The following is a 21,724-nucleotide window of genomic DNA, read 5'->3' as shown; positions in this document are numbered from 1 at the left end:
GGGCTACTTTCATTTGTTCTGCTATCACAGACTTCCCTCCAAAAGATCATGCCACCAGTTACCCCATTTTCACCCATTAAAATATACTTAACAGGCTTCCTTCTTTAGTGCAGTTTTAGGTTTACAGAAAAATTCACAGAAAGTGGAGTTCCCATATATTCCCTATGCCCTGCACACAGCTGCTCCTGCTGCCAGCGTGTTACATTAGTGGATGCACTCATTCTTTTTGACATCTTTCATTCCTCCTCCCCTAAAATTTAACATGACTGATATTCACGTCTCTTATGGCATTTACGTGCGATTTATATCACTTCTCACGTTTATGTGAAGTTTACAACACATGCATGTTTTCTGTTTAAGCTGGGTTGGGGGCAAGTTTTCTGTGTAAAAATACGATCATTAGTGAGTCTCATGCTGCTGGGTTCTTGGGTTGTCAGGTCCTGTTAACCATTGTTTCAGTTATTGGGATCATTGTCTACGGACTTTCAGTGTTCATTGTATTTCCTGCAAAACTTCCCAAGAACCTGAATGGAACAGACCCAATCCAAAAGTACCTGACTGTGCAGGTGGGCCACGCCCATCACTGCTTCCCATATCAGTTTTATCATCATGGTGACCCTGAACGCCATATATGAGAAAGTGGCAATCATGATGACTGACTCTGGTAAGCTCCTCCTGCAGCTGAGATAATTTCTACACCAGTTTTAGAACCAGGTCAAAACAGAGACTATCTTTTAGGCACTTCAATTGCAGTACATTACAGTCTTTAGTTAACTTCAACTGCAAACCTATTTTCTCTAGCCTATATGAGAAGTGAATTAGCTCCATTTTTGCATTAGTAAAAGGGACAAAGGAAGCTTTAGAATGTCCAAGCTCTGTGTAAATATGTCAGTGCTTAATAATAATTTCAATTACATTAGATAATGTACCCTGTTGTTGAAAGTAAATAGTCTCTGTATTGCAAATAAGTGGAAGAGGGTCGTGGTTCCAGTGGCAGATTTGCTTGCGTGTTACGGAGAGGACAAGTAATCACACTGTTATGTGTCTTCCCCCCATGCTGTTCCTGTTAGTGTAACTCCATTCTCATCAGCTGCAGCTTCTATAATAAATGTTTCTTCTCTCTGGCTTGTATCCCACCCAGCGGCTTAGCGGCCTAAGTTAAGTGCTTCCAACACATTGCATGTGGCTGGGTGGTCCTCCCAGTGGTCTGCTCAGTGGTCATCTTCTGAAAATACTAAGACCAATTCAAATTCTGAACTAGGAGGATGACCCGTTTTATGTTCCCCAAATGCTTCTAGCAAGTTGCCCCGTGTTTTGTTTGTCTTCTTCAATAGTCCTACCTTACTGCCTTTCAGGGAGACAAGAGAATATTATCTAGCAGGATGTTTAGAAGTAGCTTTCTTTCAAATTACACCTAACAGAGGACAGTTCTTGCCCATTGGATACTGTTGTGCTTATAAATTTTAAGGAACAGGTGACTTTTTTTTTTTTGCCTTGTGGGATATCACTTTCTTAGTGGGAGAAACTCTTACAACAGTGTGTACAGTTGGAATTAACATAGTGGATATGTTAAGAAATTCAAAACAGCTGGTATGAAAACAGTGTGAATTGTGTGTGTGTATGTGTGTATATATGTATATATATATATATATACACACACACACACATATTAAATGTGTTAACTCATGTGTCCGTGGCTTTGAATAGGGTCTCAAAGCCGTTCACAGTTTTACAGACTTACCTTTTCTTTATTCTAGCTGCAGAGCTCCCAAGGACCAGACTGACTATGAGAACAACCCAGCCATGAAGGTGTTCTTGTTCCATTTTGTCAACTACTACTCCACGTGTTTCTACATCACATTCTTTAAGGGCAGATTTGTGACTTATCCATGAGATCTGGTGTATTGGCTGTAAAAATACAGAAATGAAGAGGTGTGAATACAGCTATGTGTTCTGACAATCTAACCTGTTTCAGGTTTTCTCTTAGTTGCCCAATGAAGAGTGTCTTTACTCTCTGCTCCTTAGATTTTTTTAGGCATAAAATAATGACTTTATTTCATGTTAGAACTATCTAAAATTTAAATGAGATTTTCTTTCTAATATTCCAGTGTGACCCATGTGATGTCTCCTTGAACTGATGACACAGCTGACAATAATCATGGGAGGACAGCCCATCTGTAATAACATACAAGAGGTGTTAATTCCGTGAGTACTCAGTCATGTGATCTTGGGTGGGTGAGAATGGCCCACCCACCCACATCATTTTCCTGCATGCCCATCTCTAGAACAGTGGAGACTCTCTGCTTATTAAATCTCTCCAGATAAGATGATCCAGCCAAAAGTATAAACGTACCTGATGTTTAATAACTATGTTTAAATACCTTCCTTTTTATGTTTAACATAAATCCCCAAGTGCTATAGTCTCTGCTTATTAGCCCACCACTGGGGACTGACTGATCAGAGCCCATTGAGAGATGGCCCTTTTTGGGGCCATGAACTTAGTTTTCCCACAATTTCCTGCAAATTTCTCCTCCTTTTATATATGCATTTAAAAATCCATAACAGGAATTTGTTGAGTGCCTAGTATGTGCTAGTCACTGTATTAAATGTTGTACATATATGTATGTGTGTGTGTGTGTGTGTGTGTACAAGTTAATCACCCAAACAATCCTTATTCTTATCTTCCTTTTGCAAATGAAGATCCTGTGGCTTAAAGAGGGTAACTGATATGCCCAAGCTCTCATTGCCAATAAGAGACCACTGTGGGACTCAGATGTAAGACACTATCTCTCTGAATCCATGTTCTTCTAAGAAGAGACTCTCTTAGGGTCCTAAGGCACAGGGTTACATAAAGTTTTAAGAGACACTTGTCTAAAATAATAACAACAGAGGTTTTGACTTACTGTTCTCTTCCTAAAATGAGAAAAGCAGATGTTAGCAAAGGTCACACTGTCCTTTTGATTTTCACATAAGCCCAATCCCACATCAAAGTGGACAGTCCAGTGTTATCTGCAATTTCTGAACATTTCAAGGAGCTTACTCTATTCACTTTCTGTTGCTGTTGTAACAAGTATCCCCAAACGTCATGGTAGTAGGAAGAGAAAAGAAAAAGTCTCTACTAAACAACGCAAATTTAAACTTGTAGTTTTCTTGAATGCAGAAGCCTGCTGAAGTAAAAGTGTTGGCACGGCTCTTTCTGAAGGCCTCAGGGGAACCTGTATCTGACTTTTCTGGATTCCAGAGACCACCTGCGTCTCTTGGCCTGTGACCTCTTTTCTCATTCTCAAGGTCAGCATGGTTGTGTGCCTCTGACTCTGAACCTGTGGTCAGATCTCCTCTCCTCTCTCCCCTCTTCTGCCTCTTTCTTCCTCCTTTAACGACCCTGGTGATTACACTGGGCCCAAATCTATAATCCAGCTGGTCTCTCTTAGAGTCGACTGGTTAGCAACCTTAACCACATCTGCAACCATAGGCCCCCTTTGCCAGGGAATCTGACCTCTTCCTATGTTCTGGGGATAAGGACATAGACATATTGGGGGGGAATATTTTTCTGCCTACCACACTAACCATTTTAAGATAATTTCTGGCTTTGAGTTTCTGTTTTCATGAAACTGTTGAACTCTCTTCTGTCTTGCCTTCCACACCAGCATTCTGCTCCTGGCCAACCTAACTGCAGAGCTCGCCCCTCTCTGTGGTGTCCCCCAAAACCACTTACACAAGCAGGTCTTACTGTTGTTTGGAGAATGGGGGAGAAATTCAAACAACTTGAATTTTGAAATAAAAAACCTCCATCATTTTAAAATCTTCCATGCCACTATAAAAATATTTATTTTTTTAACTTTGCTTTTTAATTTTTAAACTATTTTAAACTTTGTAACTTTTTTAAACTTTATTTTTTCTTATCATCCTTCATTGTAGGCTCCAGAAACCTGCTCTTCTGCCCACCGCATCCAAGTTCCCTTTCATTGTTTCTCCTCCCTTCACTAACCTTCCTTCTCTCTAGCTTATTACCAAGTTTCTGTCCATTCTCTTTATAGGGCAGTTAAATTATTTTTTCTTTCTTTCTTTCTTTCTTTCTTTCTGTTTTTGCAGAGTGAACACCTTTGCGTGTCAGTGTGTCCTTCCACATTTCTTCATAATGGCTTCATCTTTCAGCTTCAGTATGGATTACTGGGGTCTGTCTCGAAACAAAGGCATTTCCCTTGTCCCCCAGCTCACCACGCCCCTCAAAAAAAGATTCTGATCTTCGCTGTGAAATGAATCTTCTTTTTCCCTACTGTGCAGTAGACAATCCGTACCCTGAGCTCACAGTCAGATATTTCCAGAGAAGTAAAAGTAGGTCATGTGCAAATAATACTACTTTTCTCTGTGAAAAGAAATACAGCAGATAGAGGAAATACTTAACTCAGATTACTCAAAAGCATTTCCTAAAGGAAATAAGTAAATTATTTAACAATAAATTTTGTTGAATCTGGTTATCTGTGAGCTATTTTTACCAATCAAGGAGGATATATTTCCTAAACTGGTACTGAGCAATTCATGTGAAATGAAACTTGCTCACATGAACTAGTTTAAAGTAAAGGATGCATTATAGTATATGTGGTCTGTTTATACCTTCGCTTAAATAAGCACATTGTTCTAGGTTCCAGTGAGCTGAACTTTGCCTCCATGTATTTCTACTATGGGCTAAAATATTTAGGGAATTTATTTTGAATTTTGTTTCCCTTTTTTGAAAACCAGGAATTCTGAATTGTAGCCAAGTTCAAGGGTGGCTTGTTTTTTCCTCACTGCCACTTCTCTTTGTATAAGTGCAGTTTCCTTCTTAATTTTTCATATAAAATCCTACCATACCAAAGATCTATCAATTACTCTTGCTGCACCAAAACTATACCCATTCTCAAAAATACATAGGAAGGGAAAAGAAAACTTATCAAAATTAGCTACTATTTTCATGCTATTTGAATATGTCTAAAGGAACATAATGAAATGAATTTCACCATATCTCACCTGCCTCCACCCCCCAATCCCATGTGGGGTTCTTGAGTAGGATTCTGGGAGCAAATGAAGGAAAGTGATGCCGTGATCCAGGCTCCCTCTGGGGTCTTCCCAGCACTTGGATTGGCACTGGTATAAAGTAGGTCTCAGTCCGAGCCAGCTGAGTGAGTGAGTGACTCACAGGCATCGAATGTGTAAAATCAGTGAATTAACAGCATTCTTTGTAGGACTCAGAGAATAAGCTGAGTGCCCTGTGGCCTTCCCAGCCTCACATACTATTTTGATGTTGGGGTCATTTCTGGGAATGTTATTCTGTACTGGACAAAAGGCTAGTACAATTCCAGGGTTAAGCAACTTTCCTAGGGAAATTTTATGATAAAATATTAAGAAAAATAGTTAAATGCCCCAAATGACATAGCATTGTCCTTTGGTGTTTACATAATGTATGGCTGTAATTTTCTTACTTTATATGTTTTCTACATTTTCCACTATGTGTATGCACTACTATATAATAAGAAAAACAAATGTTTAAAAGAGAAAATCTCTCTTCTCCAGATATGATTTGGTTAGAGGATGAGTCAGATACATATAATAAGAGAATCTTATTTACATGTGTCCATAATTCACTCTTTAAATTCAGGAACAGGAAACTCAGGAATGAAATAGATTAAGAGAATCAAAGATACTTGTATTCAAGATTAGCAAGTAGGAGTGTCCTCAACAGAAATGGTGATAATCAATAATGCAGGGATTAAATGTGATAATGAAGGTGCAAAGACAACATGAAGTAGAAAATGCCACGTGGCAAGCACAGAGTAAAGGGCAATTTACTATGATTATGCCAATATGTGTGGTCAATTCCCAAGCAAATGATTGTGTAACCCCTGCTAGATGGAGAAAGCTTCCAGCCTTGGCAGGAGAGGGGGGAGGATCCAGTGTCTGTATTTTCTAAAATGTCTACAGTTGCTTCTCATGTGCAAATTGATATCCCTGCACGAGAACCATAACCCAACAGAAAACCCAAAAGACCGAGGACAATGATGGGTGGACGACAGCCCAAGCTTTTCTGCCACAGATGAGTGGTTCCACTCAGGAAGACTGAGCAAGAGGCTCAGAGTCTTAGCTAAGGACAAGCAAGTCGGGACTTCTAATACGACCTAATGCCATCGACAGGGGAGGGCATTTCAGCACAAGAAGGGAGCGCCAGGTGATTTAACATGGAAGTTTCACCCTGGATCCATACAGTGATGGATTTGGGTCCCGGAGGGTAAAAGCCCTGCTTCCCTGTGGCATGGACCGGATTCCAGAAATGCTGAGACAGGAAGTATGAGGCAGAGAAAAATTCCCCCAGGAGAATCCCGAGTCTGGGTGCCAGGGAGGGTGATGGACGAGCGTAGTCCCAGCGCCACCCGCACCGCAGGGCTCCGAGTGGCTGTGGAGCTGCGCGCCCCCGGCCGGACCTCAGACCTGCCTGCAGCGCTCCGGGCTGTGGCCTGGGGAGCGGCTTCAGCAGGAGGCTGGCCCCGTCATTCTCGTAGGTGCTGCAGTGACCCCCACCCCTGTGGCCACAGTGATCCCAAGCCAAGGGTCTAAGTGACTTCAACCCTATTTACAGGTGGCCACAGCCGGATAGCCAGTGCTGCTCAAAAGGAAGATCCCACATGGGGTTTTGCTGTGTCAGGGGGGTTGCTAATACCTGGCCTGCTTTGAATCGTTTCATCGTGACAGCAGTCTGGGCAGTGGAAGTTTCATCTCTCAATTTTATTTCAACTTTTTTTGTTGAAAGTATAGTTGGTTTACAATATTGTGTTAATTCTTGGTGTACAGCATAGTGGCTCATATATATATATATATTCCTTGTCATATACTTTTCCACTAAAGGCTATTAAAAGTTATTGAGTGTAGTTCCCTGTGCTATACAGAAGGATCTTGTTCTTTGAAACAAAAATTACTAAACAAAGTAACAAAGTAAGCAGACTAAACCTAGCCATGTATATGACACAGCTGAGTTTATCTAAGGATTTAAATGTGGTTTTGATCTCCAGGATCTCTTTATCCAAGTATCATATGTACAGTGCCTGTGGAACACTTCTCAGAAAAATGTTCTAAAATCATAATATATAGAGAATAAAGAAGAAAGATAATTATACTGAAAAGCAGATATCAAAATATAGAAATGGGCATTTGTGATACAGTAATATCTGAAATATTGGAAGAACGTGTTGAATAAGAGGATCCTGTGGTGAGTCTACTAACCGCAACATTCTGCCATAGCAGTGAGTGTAAATCATCTTCTGAGATCTGCAACAATTGCATTTTGAATGTAAATAAAGTTAAATAACAAATAAGCCATGAAGTGTGGATTCAGATTCAGGGGTATCTCGAGTCCATATCCCCAGCATTTCCCAGGGCTCCCTGCTCTTCCCCTAATGTCATTGAAAGAATTGGGGAACGTTTGTGAAGCGAAGGGCATGTTCCATTGCAAAGAAATCTCGTAGCAAACCTGGGAGCATGGCCAGTGAAAGGTTAATGCTGAAATTAGAGGCCGTGGGAAACCAAGCAGAGGCAGCTCTTTACAAGTCACATCATATGCTCTGTGTGTGTCTACGTGTGTATGCATACAGACGTGTGGGCATGTATGATGTATACACCTGCCTTTCGTGTGAAGCCGCCTCACTGTCCAAATTTGAAATACATCCAAACGTGCAGTGCAGTCAGCCGAAACTCAGCCAGATGCTAAGTTGTCTGTTGTTGCTCTGTCTCTTCTGCTGAACTCCACGAGTAAACCACGCGCCAGCTGTTGCTTTCAGGGACAACAGCTCTGTAGGCTACAGGTCCATGCCTTGTTTCACTGCCAACTCTGATTTCCTTTCAGGATAAATTGCCATTTGAAAAGGGGGAAGCATTCAGTTGGCCCACAAGCCTCTGAGTGAGGAAAAAACATAACTTTAGAGACAGCTCTGTGGGACAGCATCCAGAAGGGGACAGAGCATTGGGCTGGGAGTCGAGGCTGTGTTTCTTTCAAGCTCTGCACTGAATTTGAGGTGGCATGTCACTTCTTTGTCCCTTGATTTGTTCAGCTTGTATTAGGGTCTTGGACCTGTTCTATCCAACATTAGAGTATCACATTTTTGCTCGGTGACCCTCCATGGCTCCGCAATTCCTTCAAAGGGAAAAATGCCCACATCCTCACGGCAGCCTCTAAGGCTCCACCCCCAAAACCACCACTTATTTCCTATTCACTGTGGCCCACACCAGTCTCCATGCTGTCTGTCCAGCGTGAGGGACCTCCAGGCCTGTGATCACTGTTTCCTCTGCCCCTCCTCTGCCCACCCCTTTGCTTCAGTCTTTGCCTTATTCAAAGGTCACTGCCCCATCCCCACTCCTCCCTAGCACACATTCTTTGCTCTCCTTTATTTTCCTCCACAGCACTTATCACCAGCTCACAGAACCTGTATTTCTTTCTTTTACTTATTTTCTCTGACGACTTTCAGACTGGAAAGGCCATGGTGGATAATAGGAGAGAAGTGGGGGTAAAAAAGACAAATGAGGGAAGGCATCTTCTAAAAGCTAAAATGAACACCTGAAAAGGAGGTAGGAGATAAAGTAGTAGTAGTCGTTACAATTTTGGTAAACCCAAGGCACGTAGTTAGGACTAGTTTTCACAATATTTGAGGGTAGGGAGGCAGCAATAAAAAGAAATTTATCCTGAAAACAAGAAATTAAATTCTTGGGAAGATGATGTGTTCAGCTTGAGATATCAGTAATACCTTTATGACCTTGGTCTGATAATATCCTGCCTTATAATTTGATCTGTTTGACAGCTGGATCATGAATCTAATGATGCCACAGTTTTGGGAGCAGAACAGACCAACCCACGATGGGAACGGGAAAACCATCTGTATCCCATGGGCAAACTGGGGTTATTTTATGAATACCCTGAAATGAGTAAGTCATCAATGGAGATTTCTGTGCTGTCGGTTATACTAGAGTATGCTTTGGGTCTCAGAAGCATTGGTTACCGAGCCAAACAATGTCCTAGCATACTGAAACGGAGCCCGCTTTTCTCGATTAGATGCAATTATGCAGTCAGGCTTTCAAATAGGGTGCCTGTGTGTATCTTTGTCAATATTTATGTTGCACAAAGCTGAAGATTTACTGCCAAGGAATGAAATGGAATACTCATTCAGATACGTCTCCTCCATTGATTCTCAGATCCTTCTGGTCATGTCGTCTAAGGATGAACTCAGAACCGTTACTAGATGTGACTCAGCTCAGGCTGTAGCCCGTGTGGCACAGCTGTTGGCTGATATCCTTCTAAATAGAGTCATGTGAGCCAGCCAGCCTGTGCAGAAAGCCCGCAAGCACATCCTGCCTCATTGCAGCAAGGTTCACAGGGTCACCCCTTCCACATCTCACACCTGCCTTTGATATTGTTCCTATTTCTTCTGGCTGATGGTTTCTGCCTGATTCCTTGAGTGACATCATGTCACATCACTGGCTTGAATTCAGGATGAATTTGCTGATCTGGAGTATCGGTAGAACACAGATCCCCTCCTTCTCCAATGACTTTGTCCATTTCTGTACATTTGCTTGGGCTCTGTTCCTCTTTGGTTGAACTTGGTTTTGAGCTCTCAGTTGCCTTTAAATTGTTGAATCTCAAAATAGATTTCCATAGGAAACGTTATCTTTTCTATTATGCATGGCGCACTTTTATCTACTAGAAGGCTGATGATGTGCACGTTTTGTATCTGAGCCCTTTCAGCTCACCACTGCCTTGAAGTAGTTTTTTTTTAAGCTTAGGAGACAGGAAAGGATTTTTGTCAGTAGGCTTTGCATTTATGCATGCAGGTTCTTGTTGGCAAAGGCACCCCTTTGTGCTTCCTGTTTATAAGTCTACAGATGGAGTTTTCTTTTTCCTAAATTACATTCTATATATAAAATAATTGCTTTTAACAATATACATTATACATAGAAATGCATCTGGTTCCCTCGGTGAATGAAAGGTCATCTTGTGGCATCTTCAGTCAGCTATGCTTTGTGGCCTGGTGTCTGATTTGAGTTTCATCTTTGCTTTTGTTGTGTTTAGTGACCAGGTTCCATTAAGGGTGCAGCTGCTGTCCCTGGTGTAGTAATTATGTTCGTTTATTCTTCTTATTTTCAAAAGGACTTTAAACCAATGACCTGTTATTCCAAAATGAGTCATAATTGTAAATATGTCTTATTGGGGCTATTATCAGTATTAATAATAGCAACAACATTCTGGGGGCAGCATATCATTAGGTATTTTAACACACACAAAAAAAGCCTTGGAAAAAAGTTATTCTAATTAAGTCAAATAAATGTCATGAAAGGAAAAGTTGTACGCTTTTGGGAGAAATTGATAAGGCTTTTAGAAATTTATAGTCTCATTAAAATATCAATTAAATAATTCAGCCTAACTCTACCCTACATAACAGGATGGAGTAACAGCTATTCTAGAGAGATTGTTCAGATTTATTCGTTTTCCTATTATCTAAATAATCCCTGATGAATTAGAAAATTCAATCCATTTCTGAGAGTAGGCAGTCTGTTATTCTGTATTCAACGCTGGAGTGAAACTTATTTTGTGTTCTTTTCATTCATGGGAGATAGAATTTCCAAGTGCTTTTTGAATTATTTTTGTTCCTCTAAAATAAATTGCCTTTGGTGGTGATCTCCTGACCTCAATTTCCTCCTCCCAGTTTTCCCCATGATCATTAATGACACCCCACCTGCCTTTTTAGTTATGCCTCTTAGCTGCTGAAGGGGAACAGCTACTGACAGATGACCCTGGAGCCCTCCATCTGTGCTTCGTTAGGCCTTGCACCCAGCCACCAACCTTAGTCTCCTTCGCCTGAATTATATTTCTCTGCTTTTCTGCCTGGAAGGACACTTGCCAAGCCTTGGCAGGGACCCCTCCACTATTTAGAGATTATCTGCTCTCCTGTCTAGGCATGAATTGCACTTGATTCTTGTCTTGATGGTGTGTGATCGTGTCCATGTCCATTGTACTCCCCGACTGGACTGATCCTGTCGGAGGCAGTAGTCAGGCTTTTCATCTTCCCGTCCATGTCTGGAGCACCACAGCCTGGACCCTGGTTCTCCTACTTGTTTAAGTGACTTGAGCTTGGAGTTTCAACACACTCAAATAAAACTGTTAGATGAGGTGGCGGTAACATTGCCCCCAATGCCCCCACAAAGTTCTATATGACATATGGTTTTTTCTGAGTGAAATTTCTCTTTTATTTGTTTTCATGAATTCCCCACTGTCCTTTGAGATTATTAGAGTAACCCTGAGTTGTTAACCACAATATCTCTCCCCCCACCAGCGAATGATCCTGCTGCCTGAGAACTCAGACATGGGACATAAGAGAAATTATCTATCAGTCTTAAAATCTGGAAGCCATAAGATACCGTTTTGTACTTAGAGCACCCACAGCACAAACACCAGTCTCTCAAGAATTTGACGCTGCCTTCCCAGAGGGCGGGTGCCATAAGTGGAATGCTGTGAGGGATGAAGTGAGAGCTCTTCATCTCTGGTACTGCCTTTTCCACCCTTGCTTTGTTAACTTGATTTCCCCTTCATATATTATGTTCTCCATTTAATTTACTGCATTTAATATCAGTTGTTCTTCAACATCTCCTTGCACCCGCCCCCTCCATTCCCTCTCTCTCCAGTGCTCTCCCACCCACGCCTATCCTGCGCTCTCCAGGACCAGGCCTGTCTCCCCCACGCCCTCACCACTGTTCTGTCTGCCCACCACCTGCACTCACATTTCCTTAACTCCGCAGAATGAACTTCCCAAAATGGCAGCTGAGTAACTGGGGGCGATTTTAGAACTCTCATCTCTTTACTGATTCATTCATTTATCCAACCAACAAGCATTGAGCACTGCTATGCCAAACACTGTATCACCTGCTGGGGAGACCAAAACAGGTAAGACTTGGTGTCTGCATTCCCCAGGCTAGGCGAGGCATGGCGAGTAGTTGATGGATTGCTAAGCAGGTGAACACAAATTGGACTTCCTAGAGCTGGAAATATTTGAACTGAATCTTGAAAGGTGAAAGGACGTTAGCTCTCTATTTTGTGGTAGAGGGAGTGGACACTTCATGCAGAGAGGTGGAGACATATATGTGTACACAGCATGAAGCGGCTTGGCCAGACTGAAGAACAACAAGTAGGGCTAGAACAAAGGATCCATAGGTGGGAATGTCAGGTGCACAAGGCCTCTGTCACGATGGGCCTTGTGTGCTTAGACTTCAATGTATCCTTAAGGAAGCAGGGATATATTGGATTATTTGTAAGTAAGAGAATTGCATAATGTTTATGTTGCAGAATATCTGGTTATTCTGGCAGCAGAATGGAAGATACTATTTTAGGGGGAGAGGCCCATATTTTGGGGGGAAAGGATATTCCGGGGACCAACGCAGGTAACCCAGACAACAAATGGCACACGCCTGCTGAGAGGCCGTGGGCAGAAAGAGAGAGACATGGGCGGCAGAAGTGGTGACTGCTGCAGTGGGGATTGGAGGGCCGGGGCGGCGGGCCGCAGAGCTGCTGAGGTGACTTTCCAGTGACCCATCCGGAGAGCAGATCTGGAGGGGGAGTGTAAGGAGAGGAGCTGGTTTCGAGGAGATGGTTCTGTGTGTGTCATTTTGAGTGCGAAGTGTCTATGGGACATATAAGGAGTGATGTCCGTTGTTAAGCTGGATTCACCAGTCAGGAGCTCAGAGGAGCTGTGGGTGAGGCCGTGGGGGCGATTCAGTCCTGCCAGGTGGAGGACTGAAGACGAGGCCCTGGGGAAAAGGGCCATGTACATGGCAAATGGGAGAAGAGAGGTCCACCAAGAGAAAGAAGAATAGCAGTGCAGTTGAGAGAAAACGATTTGAGGCAACACAGAGAAGGCTGTAACCTGGCTTAAGAGGAATTTGAACACTGACTAAAGGGAGCGAAGTGAGAAAGGGGGGGTGTGTGGGGCATAAAAGCAAGGGCTAAAGCCCACCTTTAATTGTCTAAACTGAGGAAAAGGCGGAGTTGGACTACACTAATGTAGCCTTTAAAAAACAGATCTGTGTGTATCTGTGTGTGTGCATATGTGCACACACACTTTTCTGCCTGGGCTTTTAAAATTTATTTAAGTAAAACAAAAATTAAGGGGGGAAAATGTTCCACTGAAAGGAAAATATTTGTCCACGGCAAAAGCTACCTGGTAATCAAATAAACAGGAGCTGAGAATGCCCACTGGTTTGAAACACGCAGCCACCGGCAGTGCAACTCCTGTATCAGTGCCGTGGTGGGGCTGTGGGGGATGCAGGGCTCTGAGCCCTGGAGGAGTCATCAGCGCAGGCACTTCTCCAAGAAACTGGACTTTAAAGGGAAGAAGAAAGTATAGAAAGTATCAGAGAGCAATACAGGTCCGTGAGAGAGGGTTGGGAGAGGGTCAGCTTTGTTTTACAGGGGGCGTTTCTGGCCTTGCTGAGTTGCTAGGCCTTTGCTCTTGTTGGTCTTTGTTCCAAAAGCTTTTTAGAAAGTTCTTCTCGCTTGAATATCTGAACAGATTAAATCATGTTGGGTTATTTCTAGTGTTTTATTTTTTAATTAAAAATTTTCTGGAATTTATTTTAATGTCAAAATTGAGGACAGTGTACCAGGCCTTCTAATGATTTAGCTAATTACACCAGTACCTGAATCCACTGATTTTAAGTGTCAGTTTTATAATATTTCTAAAATCTCTTAAATATCCACGTCTATTCTTGAAATGTGTTCTATTTCATTCATTCTCTCAGTGCACTATTTCTATACTGTTTCCATGACCATAGATTAATATCTCCTACAGTTGGTCCTATTTTATCCTTTTCCAGAATGTCCCTAATATTACAAATTCAAACATCCCTCCTCATTATTTTATTTGTATATTTGTGTATATTTCTGGAAGAAATTTAGGATCACCTTTCAGAATTTTTTCTTAAATCCATTCAGGATTATTAACTAAATTTGCATTCAGATACTAAATTTATTTTGGAGAAAAAATGTTCAAGTCCCCCAAATTTGAGTCTGCCAACTGAAGAGGATGGTGCATTCTACTGTTCATTCAATTATCATTTTTTTCTCTTTTTAAGTCATTTATCAGAATCATTTTAACATTTTTCATTAATTTATTTCTGAATAGTCTGTGCCTTTGTTGTCATTATAAATGATATCTTTTCTGGGTTTGAAGAGGGATGATTGCTAATGAAGTCTTAATTTCTAGTTTCTCTTGAATAAGAAAGGGATCTGACAGTGTGGGGCCCTCTTTCCAATATGGTGACTGTGAGCAGTGCATTTCATTAAGATGTCCACTTGCCAATTTGCCAGTGGCTGCACCCACTCCACATATTTCTGCTACTTACCTGCCCCCTGTAGGCAGATGTGTTCATGTAGGGTTAGGTGGGTTATGGAAACATATACTGATATCACTGCTGCCACGCTGCTGACCCTGTGGCATCACTAACTCTGGTTCTTTCTCTGTGACCTCCCTGAATATGACAGCTCCTTTTAGGCTGTGGACATGAGGCTTCTTTCCAGCACTGTCAGTTTTTCTGCAACACACCCCTGCCTCTCAGGTCAGAAGCAAATGTCAGCTCCTCCTACTCATCCACCCAATCCACTGTCTTGCCATTCCTGGCCAGAGTGGTCCCTATCCCTTGACTGAGCAGTAACACTGAAGGGACTACAAACTTGCCTCTCATCCACTGTCTTAGTTACATACCTGTGCTAGTTTACTTAAAAGTCTGCCAGTTAGGGTCTAAAAGTCTTTTAGATCTCTGGCCTTATCATTTCTAACTGCTCCCCCACCCCATGGAACAGCTTACCGCAGATCTCTGCTGCCCCATCTGTAGCAATGTCCTGTAAATTACAGACAGAGAGAAAAGAACTTCTAAGCCACCACCATAACTTTGACTTCCTGTGACCACACAGACCATAGAAATATCAAGATAAAAATTCCTGAAGAAGGATATTTTGCTTAGGAAGACACTTTAATTGCATACCTTTCTGTGACTTGTAATAACTTCATAGACTCTCTGAATGTGCTGCACTCACCTTCCCAGACTCAAGGGAGCTTGCTCACTTGCCTATTTTCAGTGCATTTCCTCCAACATTCTCTATGCAGAGCTTTCCCAAAAGTACATTCCTTATTCCTTTTTAAATTCTTATATACAACCACAGTATTCTTTTTCTTAATCCTCAATGACAAATCATCTTCCAAGATTGTATTATCAACACTGAGAGTGAATAATATGCTTCAAGATTCCCAAGTTTATTACCAGCAAATAACTATGATTGGTTGAAGATTTTTAAGTATGTTATTCCTACTAAGGTTATATACGTGAAAGAAACAGTTTGTAATGAGTCTTCTTCCGAGAGATTTTATATTTGCCTTTTGTTTGGATTCTTTCACTGTTGAATAATATTATTACCATGAATGTCTTTTCTCTTTGGGATTTAGTTCACCATTTGCCCCTCTCTCTTTACAGGAGTAGAGGAATTGTTGTTGTCCTTCCATCCATCCACCACTCCATGTTGTGTGTCCATTCCTTTAACAGGTATTCAGTTTGGGTTCACCACCTTATCTGTGGCCTCTTTCCAGTGGCCCCTCCGTTGGCTCTGGAGAACAATATATTGCAAATCAGAGTGGGTATGTGGAAACTTGACTATCCAGTATAGACGCATGGTGCCAGAAAAAGCCCAGGACATTGCAGCGTGGCAGCCCACCATGCAAGGAACAGCAATTCTGGCTGTGGTGGACCAATGTGAGTAAAAAGGCTTCATGGGCTGAAGACTTTGAAAAGTCCAAACATGCATTGGCATTGCTTCCTAAGGAATCCAATGTTGGGTATTGTTTAATATGAGAGGGAGATGCTAACACTATCATTGCTATAAACAACATATTTGTTGTAACTGTAATTGTTATTATTTTAATATATTTTCTTTATAATTTTTATTTGTGACTTACAAGAGCTCTTACAGAGGCAGTTGTTAAGAAGCGTGGCCATTATACTGTTGCTGAAGTGTTAATTCAGTAGAAGCATGGTAATAGTATTAATAAGTACTCACTTCATTTGATCCTCACATGGCTCTAAAGGTTACCCAGCAGTGCTTGTATAATGGAGATAGAAATCCATCCATTTAAGTGTTTGCAGAAACTAAAATAAGAGCAGTCATTCCACCGTATTTTACCATATATTCCAGACTATCATTTTAAAGTAGGAACTACCTGATGAGGCCATAAAAACCCTTTGTGAATCCCCAATCATTCATTACATTCCTGGACCCTGGGGCAGAGGTTCTTCTAGAAGGTGGTCCCATCTCTCCTCCCCACCCCACTCTTGGGCTTTGCTACCCACTGTTGGTCATTAGCTAAGCATCCTCATGTCCTGCATGTGTCTGAGCTGTGAGGGAACAGACCTCAGCTCTTTACAAACTGTAGTGACTTTGACCAGTCTGAACAGTCTTTCTCCTTCCCTGCCCACTCCCACACAGGGCAACAGGGGGCTCACAACCACAGCGATTCCCATGCCAGCCCATTAGGGAGCCTTCTTCCCTAGAAATGTTCTTACAACCAGGGCTGTTTCCTCCCTTACTTCACTGACAGTTTCACTCCCAGCTTACAGTCCCCAACAAAATTCTATCCCAGTTTGAATTCCTTAATCAAGTCATATTTATGCTAAGTCCATGGCACTTTCCCATGAACACTCATAGAAACAGAACAGGGCCTGGCAGTGGCTGTGGGCCAGGTTCCTGAGTGAGGGGACTTGCTGGGCCCTTCAGGTTCTGTAGTCTGGCCCAAGCTTAGCTCCCGGCATGGCATCTTCCCATCTGCATGATTTCGGGCAAGGTTTCAACACTTTAGAGCTTCATTTTATCTCTGCTTCATATTTTAAGACAGTTATGTACCAAAAAGTGTGCTTAGGGAATTCAGTGAGTCAATGAATGGATGTCACATAAGATGGTCCTCAGGGAAGGTTAGTTATTTTCATTATGCACCATCGATAAAATTGGCTGCACAGACTTGGCCAGGTATCACAGCTACAGGCACAAGAATTTGACAGTGTGTCACTGTGGATCATAGTCACTATTTTACACAGTAAAACAGCTACCTGAGACCACCCAGCTGTCAGCCCACCCGACTCCCCACCCCACGATCCCTGAATTTATCTGATTTGCTTGCTACCCCTACTTTTTGGAGAAAGTTGGCAAATCACACACAGTCAATGACTGCTAGGTTATGTCCATTCCCATTCACTCAATTTGCCCCATTTTCAGTATCCACTGTGCTGCAAAACATAGACTAATATTCAGAATATGACAGCAAGGCCTTTCCCATTCCACAGTCAGAGAAGCATAAATCTGTCATGTTTAATATGGCATATGACACTAAGCAAGGCAGGAAAACAGGCTCCTGTGCTTTAAGAACATTTTTAATAATGACGTTTGAAACTAAAAGTGTTTTTGTTTGACCTTCAGCAAAGCAGAAAATTCAATTGACTCCTATTACCCATTCCTCAGATGTCCTGATTTGATTGTATTAGGCACTTTTTCCTCATCTCCCCAGCATGACTTTGCTCCATCAGCACAGATGGAGTGTCTCCAAGGCTGCTCCGTGTGCATGGGCGTGTGTGTGCACACATGTGCCCCCACTGGTTGGTGCCACTGATTCATATCCAGGGGTTGTTCTGTCTTATAACTCAGGCATTGCTTTATTATATCCTAGAAAACTGCTTTTAGATCTTTGATTGAACTATAGACCATCCTCTTGCCCACATTAGGAAGTGACGTCTTCCAAGACACAGGTCCTCTGTGCTTGTATTTATGTATAAATAAGAATTAAATATGCATGTCATCCCCTCATTTATTTAATTTGTGCCTTCCCAATTGAATGTGCACAGTAAGGGCTAACTCCATAACAGGAGAACTTTTAGGAAGAAAGAAGAAGGAATTAGCCACAAGGGAGAAGAGAGGACATCAAGCAGGCGTTTGGTATAAAATCATTTACTCTAAAGCTGCTCTGGCTCAATAAATAAGTGGAATTGACATTGTTGTATCATGCCAGAGCATCTGCTGTTGAAGACCGATTTTAATTTACTTTGATATAACTGGAAAATTGTGTTGGAACAACATGGGAAATGAAGCACACTGCATCAATCTGTACTCCTGAAGTGTGTCTCACAGCTACTTAGTTTTGAGGAAAAGTATCTTGTCTGGAGACAATAGAATTATTTTCATTGTTGGAATTTTTCTGGCTTCCAGAAGCACATCTGCAGGTGATTCTGTAAAAGTCTAGATTTGACTTAAATAGCAGGAAATTTTAGCCTATTGAAATCAGGAGAAGTGAAATATTTTTGCCTACCACCACCACCACCACCAGGCAAGCACGTGTACACCCAGAGAGATTTCACATCAGACGGAATGACAAAGCTGGTTCTGTTACCGAGGCCAAACTTTTTCTGCTCGCTACACAACAGTGATACAAAAATAAATCAGGAGACAAGGTTTTGGAGCAAGGTATAGTAACTTTATTCAGAAAGCTGGCAGACCAAGAAGATGGGGGACTAATGTCCTGGAGAATCATCTTGCCCAAGTCAGAATTCAGGCCCCTTTTAAGCTAAAAAGGGGAGGGAGTGTGGTTGGCTGTGCAAACTTCTTGCTGCAGGCATTCTTTGTTCTTGCAGTCATCCATGTGGGTCAGGCTGTGGTGTCCCTTTAAACCTCCAACAAAACAAAGGTTATTCTCTATTTTGCAACTTGCCATCCTTGCATAAGTGCAGAAGTGCTAACATCATTAAAGGTCAGAGCCCCGAGAATAGGCTTTCCTGTAGGTTTTAGGCTAAAGGCAACGTTGTTTTACAAAAGGTGCAGAGCCAGCAAGTTTAAGCCTGGAAAACAGGGCACAGTGCTTCAAACTAAAGGAACAGATCCAATGTGGTGTCAGATTTGTTCTCTATTACAGTTCGATTTAGGGGAAATTTTGCAGTAGAAAGTCCCCTCAGTTTTTTTTCTTGCTTTACCTGACATCTTGTTTGTTGGCTTGTGGTCTCATGGTGTCTAAACCGTATGTTCAGATGAATAATATTAAAATCATATGGTGCAGAAAACATATCTGTTCCGCTTCAAAAAATGACTAAAACATTTAGCTTTGTTTATTCCCATAGAATTTGGATTGAATCAATTCTCGACTTTCTTCTTCCTTCAAACCAGTATTTTATTGGAGGGTTTAAAGCCCAAATTAAAGAATTTTGCAGGGAAATATACACAAAATGTTATGATAACTCACAGAGAAAAAAATGTGATAATGAGTGTGTATATGTCCATGAATGACTGAAAAATTGTGCTGAACACTGGAATTAGACACAACATTGTAAAATGATTATAAATCAATAAAAAATGTTTAACAAAAGAATTTTGGAGAAGACTCATGTAATTCATAACAGCTTTACATCCGAATTTAAGGCTGACCCATATTTATACTTTTAATCAAGGAACACAATAAACTTTCTTAGTGGATCATTTATGGCGTTTTTAACTTTGTCCATGTAATCGTTTGGAAGTTAAGAGGCCTAGACAGCTGATCTAACAAAACAGGAATCATTGCTTGACTCTGTGAATGAAAGAATCCCAGTATAGTTTCCTGCAAGTATATTTTATTAAAAATAACAAGGAATTCTTGCTCTCTAATAAAGCAACAGACAGAAGAACATTCTGAGTGTTTAAAATAAATCAGACTATGGGTTAACTTATCTAAACAAGTCAAGATAGTTTAGGGAAAAAAGTATGAACTTGAAGGAAAATACATATTGTGTAATTAATATCCTATTTTTAAGAAGCAAATGATAAAAAAAACCCAAAATTTAATCATTTATTTAAAAAGTAGTTATATAAAGCCAACTTGTTTTCATAAGTTACATAAATAAGAGGGCTATCAAAATCTACATTATTAAAGATTAAATTATACCAAATAGATCACCAAGGTTGATTGATTTTCATGATATAAATAATTTTTGAAAATATAACTTACATATAACATATCCAAGCAGCCCTTCAGTTATCCACAGTACCCTAGTCTACAGTTGTTCTTACTCTACTTAAAACAATTAATAGGCAAGGTTCAGGCCCTTTCATTTGAACTGCCGCTGGAATTCTGGATATTCCCTTAGTTTAAAGACCAAAAGCAAAGTAACAATTCTAGTTTAAAGCAGTTGCTAAAAGACTATAAAACATTCACTATCTATATCCAGTTACAGGAAAGAATTAAGTTTTCTGAACCATAAAAAAAGAAATCTGCTGAAAATGAAATTCTGTCATGTATGCTGACCATAACTATACAGGCTCTTAAATAATGCTCCCTTTACTGTTTTAATACCAACATAGGTCATTATAATCGCTTTCAAATTCCACTTATGCTAGATGAATGAACGCCTCTCCACATGCTCAATTCTGACAGCTGAGTGTGTGTGAAAGCCGTCAATCACCTAGCTAGTTGGGAACACACAGTTTCTTTTCAGTGGGAAAACACACGACATAAATATATATGGGGAGGTACTAGCTCCAACTCGGTTTAACAGAGAAAAGTGCATGAACTTGAAACTGACACTAAGAAGCATACTGAGAAATCACATTAAGTGTTTCTATGGCTCCTCAATCCCTTTATGCTACATTAATGAACGCGTCTCCACATGCTCAATTCTGAGAGTTGAATGTGCGTGTAATCAGTCAATGACCTATCTTGTTGTGAACACACAGTTTCTATAGAGTGTGGAACTAAAGTACATATATATATATGGATAGGTAGTAGCTCCAACATGGTTTTACACTGAAAACTGCATGAACTTTAAACCGGCACTAGAAAACATATGTACAAATCGCAGTAAGTGTTTCTAAAGTTACAAAATCCATTTTTGCTACATGAACGAAAGCCTCTACACATGTTCAATTCTGAGAGTTGAATGTGTGTGAAAGCCATCAAACAACTAGCTTGTTGGGAAAACACAGTTTCTTTTCTATTGGAAACTACACAATATCTATATGGTGAGATACTAGCAACAACCTGGTTTTACAGAGGAAATTGCATGAAATTCAAACCGGACTTTGGAAAAATAATGAGAAACCAGACTAAGTGTTTCTACTGCAACCCATTGCCCTCATCCTAGATGAATGAACGCCTCTCTCCATGCTCAGTTCTGAGAGATGAATGTGTTCAAAAGCCTTCTATCGGTTAGCTTGTAGGGAACACACAGATTCTTTTGAGTGGGGAAAAACAATACATACATATATATGGGAGGTAATATTTCCAAGTCGACTTTACAGTGAAAAGTGCATGAAATTCAAACCAGCACTAGGAACGAAACAGAGAAACCAGAGTAAGTGTTTCTAATGCAACCCATTCCCTTTATGGTAGATGAATGAACGTATCTTAAAATGCTCTATTCTGAGACTTAAGTGTGCGTGAAAGCCGTCAATCACCTAGCTTTTTGGGAACACACAGTTTCTTTTGAGTTGGGAATAACACTATATAAATATATATGGGGAGGTACTAGCTCCAACTCTGTTTCACAGTGAAAAATGCATGAAATTCAAACTGGCACGAGGAAATATACTGAGAAACCATAGTAAGTGTTTCTACGGCAAATCATTCCCTTCATCCTAGATGAACGAACGTCTCTCCACAGGCTC

At 41.0% G+C, this 21,724-nt stretch overlaps 1 long non-coding RNA gene across 1 annotated transcript; it reads left to right on the top strand.

Annotated features, from left to right (window-relative positions):
- The first annotated feature begins 1,741 nt into the window (after window positions 1–1,741).
- Window positions 1,742–15,849, top strand: LOC140694635 (uncharacterized). The gene is made up of 4 exons (XR_012070213.1): window positions 1,742–1,932; window positions 2,109–2,205; window positions 8,820–8,943; window positions 15,601–15,849. It is a non-coding gene; the product is annotated as an uncharacterized lncRNA (long non-coding RNA).
- Window positions 15,850–21,724: the final 5,875 nt, after the last annotated feature.

This window comes from Vicugna pacos, unplaced genomic scaffold, assembly GCF_048564905.1.
Source record: "Vicugna pacos unplaced genomic scaffold, VicPac4 scaffold_74, whole genome shotgun sequence".
NCBI classification, from domain to species: domain Eukaryota; kingdom Metazoa; phylum Chordata; class Mammalia; order Artiodactyla; family Camelidae; genus Vicugna; species Vicugna pacos.
The sequence above is the reverse complement of the archived record's forward strand: the minus strand, read 5'-3'. Positions and strand labels throughout refer to the sequence as shown.